The 5,462-nt window shown below is 46.6% G+C and overlaps 1 protein-coding gene across 6 annotated transcripts in view; it reads right to left on the reverse strand.

Moving 5' to 3' along the window:
• Positions 1-2,940, reverse strand: part of Cfap74 (cilia and flagella associated protein 74) — a 57,948-nt gene extending 55,008 nt beyond the window's left edge. For all 6 annotated transcript variants that reach the window (XR_009057970.1, XM_057783783.1, XM_057783784.1 and 3 more), the window contains exon 1: positions 2,701-2,940. The gene's annotated coding sequence lies outside the window, so the exon portion shown is untranslated. The remainder of the gene's footprint in view (positions 1-2,700) is intronic.
• Between the last annotated feature and the right edge of the window lie 2,522 nt (positions 2,941-5,462).

A 5,462-nucleotide genomic window follows, 5' to 3' on the forward strand; every position in this document is an offset into this window, starting at 1 on the left:
CAAATTATTAACAGTGGCAAAATTAGTTATGAAGTAGCAATGAAATAATTCTATGGTTGGGTGTCTTAGAGTTTCTATTGCTGTGCAGAGACACCATGACTACAACTCTTTTTTTTTGTTTTTTTAAAGATTTATTTATTTATTTATTATGTATACAATGTTCTGCCTGCATGTATGTCTGCAGGCCAGAAGAGGGCACTAGATCTCATTACAGATGGTTATGAGCCACCATGTGGTGGCTGGGAATTGAACTCAGGACCTTTGGAAGAGCAGCCTGTGCTCTTAACTGCTGAGCCATCTCTCCAGCCCTGACTACAACTCTTATAAGGAAAACATTTAATTGTGGTGGCAGCTTACAATTCTGTCCATCATCATCATGGCAGGAGAAGGCAGTGTGCTGGCAGACATGGCGCTGGAGCTGAGAGTGCTACCTACATCTTGCACGCAACAGGAAGTGAACTGTCTCACTGGGCATGACTTGAGCATATATGAGACCTTAAAGCCCGCCTCCACAGTGACACACTTCCTCCAACAAGACCACACCCAATCCAACAAGGCCATACTTCCCATGAGTGGGCATTTTCTTTCCACTCACCACAGGGGGTCACTACAACGTGAGGAATTGTATTAAAGGATTGAGAACCCACGGTCTGGAGCACAGGGGTCTGAGTCCGTGTGATCTAAGACCATGGTGTCAGCAGGTGTGTGTGGAATTTTTTTTTAAAGATTGATTTATTATGTAATCAGTGTTCTACCCCCCATGTATGCCTGAAGGCCAGAAGAGGGCACCAGATCTCACATGGTGAGCTACCATGTGGTTTCTAGGAATTGAACTCAGGACCTCTGGAAGAGCATCCAGTGCTCTCAACCTCTGAGCCACCTCTTAAGTCACGATTATCATGATGTCCTCCAATTAGGCCTAGCTGTTTTTTTCTCAGCAAATCATAGATATAATCATGAGAGTAGTGGGTGGGATTGTATAGCGATTCTGGCTTTGGAGAGCTCCCTGACTTCCCAATTTATTCTCTCTCTCTCTTCTTTTTCCTTTCTTTCTTTTCTTTCTTTTCTTTTCTTTCTTTTTTTTTTTTTGGTGGCAGCATCTCATTACTGCCTTGAATTCACAATCCTCCTGTCTCAGCCTCCTGAAAGCTGGGATTATAATAGTATGCTGTTGTATCCAGCTTTGATATTATCTTAAGATAATATCAAAGATAAATAGGCATTTACAGAAAGAATGAGTTTGCTTTTGTTCTAGTCCACAGAGATTCTCCTCTTTTTGCCCCCAGATTTTGACCCAGGCTGCAGGGTTCCGTCTGGTCTAAGAGCCTCCTGTCCCCCAGCCCCACGGCCCAAAAGTAAGCTGCACTGGGCATCACCCTAGTTTTGTCTTTCTCTTCTTCACAGTCTCAAAGCACTTTGAGGCCAGTCCTGGAACAGCAGGACCGTGTTCCTTTTTGGAAGCCAGAGAGTGTGTGGTCTGTCTTCTTGCCTCTTCACTATCGAGAGCTGCCTTCACTCCTTGGCGAGCAGTCCTCATCCTAACCTGTTCAAAGCTGCAGCGCCAGCAGAGCCAACCATGCTGGAGTCTTTGATGTTCTCTCTACACTCACACGACCTTTTAAGTGTAGCTGCATTGAACCCGCTGAAATGACACCGGATAACTCCTCCATCTCAAAGGCAGCCAGGTGAACTACCCCAGTTCCTCTCATCCACAGAACATCCTGTTTTTACTGGTCCAGAGTATTGGAACATTGGATGTCTCTGAAGCCACTGGGCTGCCTACCCTAACTTCTGAAGCAGTAGGTTCTCTTCTGAAAGGGACACCCTCTCCTTAGAGAAGACTGCAGAAACCTTCACTTCTCACATTAGTGTTCTGGGGTTGACATAACAAAACATCCGAACCCGGGTGCTTTACATAACAGAAATGTATCCTGACAGTCATGAAGCCAGAAATTTACATTTGTTTCTAAGACAGGGTTCCAGGCTGGGTGGTGGTGGCGCATGCAGAAGCAGGCAGATCTCTGTGAGTTTGAGGCCACCTGGTCTACAGAGTGAGTTCCAGGACAGCTAGGGCTACACAGAGAAACCCCGCCTCGAAAAACCAACCAACCAATGAACAAATATTTCTGTTCAAGAATAAGTTTCTAATCTAAAGATAAGCAAAGATGTGTGGTTACACACGAGTTAGAAATGAGGACCACGGGTCTGTGCATAGTTAACCAGGAGAGAGGGGTACTGTGTTATAGGTGAAGACGAGGTTCTACTTATTGGCTTGGGTGGGCTTTTGATATTTGCTTGATAGTCAGTACTCAAATTGTACACAAGAAGTTAGGCATGATTTGTCTGAAGAGAACATCCGTCAGTGAGTACCTGAGCATCCACGCATCACCTAGCTCAGTATCTGGCCTACAGCAGACATTCGGGGAGTATTTTGCTAAGCATCTTTACTCAGATAAAGGGATTATTTTATGCAGAACCAACCTAAAGAGGTCTATCCATTTCCAGCAAAAGGGTTCTGTATGGATGTGAGTCTTCCTCCCATCTCTCAGACTGGTACCTGGTCCTCTCCAGCAAGGTTTGACTATACCTCTTCATAAACTGTGGTAACCACGTGGCTCACAGCCATTCGGCCACACAGAGAAGCCAGACACCCATGTACCCTCAAGGTAGCCCCCGGCAGATCGCGTCATCAGTACCCACCTCTCTTGTCAGTCCAGGAACGCCCCTCAGGATGAGACTTCAGCAAAGGTCCCCCAGGAATGGACTGTTGCCCAAACCCCTCTGCAATAGCCCCTTATCAACAACCCTTAAAGAATGGTCCCTGGAGACGACCCCTTAGCAACAGCCCCTCCCAGATGACTTCTAGGTAGTGGTTCCGCAGAAGGGTCCCCCCCCCACCGCAGAAGCAACTCTTCGGCGACACTTCCTCTGCGGTGGCCCCGGAGGAACAGTTCCTTGACACTAGTCCCTCAGAAATGCCCCCGACTGCCTCTCAGCCACCGTGGGTCTGAGGCTGCGTCGTTTGGGCCCGCAGCTCCCATGGCAACGGGAGGCTGCGTTGTGGCGGCGGGTAGGGCGGTGCTTGCGCTAAAAGAGCCTGCGCGCAGGCGTAGTGCAGCTGTGCTGGCTGTCCTGAGGGTTGAGTTGCAACTGACGGTTGCCTAGACAATTCTCCTGGAGACTGGGGCAAGTGCTTGGTGACTTGGCTAAAGCCAGTTGAAACTTAGGTCAACTGCTAACTTAAAAAAATAAAAACGTTTACATGAAAGTTGGAAACTCCAGCCTCTCTTTAAACGTGAAAGACTGGTGCTGCATGCTTTAATCTGAAAGACTGCTTTCCTAAATCCTGTGCAGTCTGCGTCCTGCCCTCTAGGTGGTGACATCTGACTCCTCTGTGTGACCCACAGGACCCTTGTGAGATTGTGTTTGGTCTTTTAGGTTGGCATTGTCACCAATCTGGGCCCGAGATGGGCTCAACGGTGGATAGGACAGGACAGGAAAAGACATCGGGATGACTGGCAACTGCCTTAGTTTTATCTTGGAGATGAAGAACCTTCAGCTTCAGGAAGCTCTCAAAAAGTACTGTTGAAATCTCAGTGGAGACTTTGCGCTGTCTTTATTCTGGCCAGATAACTTCCCTCTTGAATCGTAAGCTTGAGGAATACCGCTGCAGTACTGTATCAGTCAGTTGTAGGGGTGTGTGTGTGTGTGTGTGATGCTGGAGATTGAACCTAGATGTTATATGTCTGGAACATTGTCTATGGAAGCTATATGTTCTAGTTTGTTTCTCGATTGCTATGCTAAAGCACTGACCCAAAGCAGCTTGGAGAAGATAGCCTATAGGCTCCCCCTAGCTGTGGGAGTGTGTGATCTGAGCCTCCTTTTTCTGGGTTGCCCTTGATAAATGGATGAGCAGGGTTATGAGGCAGCCACATCCACTACTATAGTTTATAGTGTGCTTCCTTGCCTCCAAAGGCTCACTCATTGAAGGCTTGGTTCTCAGGTGATGGATCCAATCGTTGCGAGGTGCTCAGATCATGAGGCTTCTAATTTAATCAATGAATTAATCCTGCCAGTTTGATGGCATTATTATATATGGAGGTGTCAGAAAATTAGCAGGTGGCAGTTACTTGTAGGAATTCGGTCACTGGAAGAATTACCCTGGAAAGATATAAATGTCCCTGACCCCTTCCGTCACCTTTTCTGCTTTCTGGCAAGTATGGGGCGAGGAACTTTGTTTTGCTACACCCTGTTGTGACACATTCTGTCTCACTGTAGCCAGGAAACAAAGGAACCAGCTGACATGTGCTGAAACCTTTGAAAGATGGAGTCAATACATTTTTCCAGCTGGGCTTGGTGACACAGACTTCTAATCTCAGGAGACTGAAGCAGGATGCAAGTTCAAGGTCTGCTGGGCTTGATAAACGTTTCGGGATAGTTCTGACCACTCACCAAGATCCGGTCTCAGAACAAAAAGGCCTGTGGACACAGCTCAGTCATGTTGATTGCTGTCCATGCACAAGGTTCTCAATGCAAGTCTCCTTACAGTAAAACAAGTTAATCAATAAGTAAGCCTTCTCTTCTGAGTTGCCTCAAGTATTTGTTACAGGACAAAACCCTGTGGGCATGTGCATAGGAACCCCTAGTGTCTTCCCCCAGTGTACACGCTGCTCCTCTGCTGGGTTGATCAAACCTGTCATGTATATACCTCTCCCTTCTATTCAAACATGCCAGATGAGGATTGAGGACTGGAGGCTTTCTCAGTCCAGTTCTTTTTCCTAATCTTCCCAAGATGTGAGCACCTACCAAATTTCTCATGTCCCTCATTCTGTACCACGTACGCTAACTGGAGGACACACGTTAACACACCTGGTGCCAAAAAAAAAAAAAAAACTGAGAAAGCTGACTGTGGGGCGTTTGGAAATGGTTTACCCGCTGTCCCGTTGGCCCCGCTAGGTATCACGGGAATGCCTTGGATACGGAGGCAGCGCTGGTGTTGCTTTCCCTTTGCTCTTACTGTGAGCACTTAATAGGGCACTCAGAACTTTAGTCATTGGAAAAATATTTCACATTGTATCTGCAATGAGATACGTCTTCCTAGTTGTCCGTTGGTTCAGAGCAGAGATTTGCTATGATAAGTGTTGGCGAGGAGGTGAGGCAACATGAAATCTCTCGCATCGCAGAGGGAGCACTAAATGGCACAGCCACTTTGGAGAGCAGATTGGCAGTCTCTTAACAAATAAAGCATTTGTTCCCCTAAATCCTACACCTACTTATTTATCCAAAAGAAATAAAAACATATGTCCACTCAACGGCTTGTACTTGAGTGTTCAAAGCATTTCCACTCATAATAGCCTAAACTGGATACCCAAACGGCCATCAGCTGGTGAGAAGTTAAACAAATTAAAGAATATTCAGGGCAATGCAGTTAAGCAATAAAAATAGCACCGATGGCCAGGCAT

Source organism: Chionomys nivalis, chromosome 11 (assembly GCF_950005125.1).
Source record: "Chionomys nivalis chromosome 11, mChiNiv1.1, whole genome shotgun sequence".
In the NCBI taxonomy this organism is placed as follows: domain Eukaryota; kingdom Metazoa; phylum Chordata; class Mammalia; order Rodentia; family Cricetidae; genus Chionomys; species Chionomys nivalis.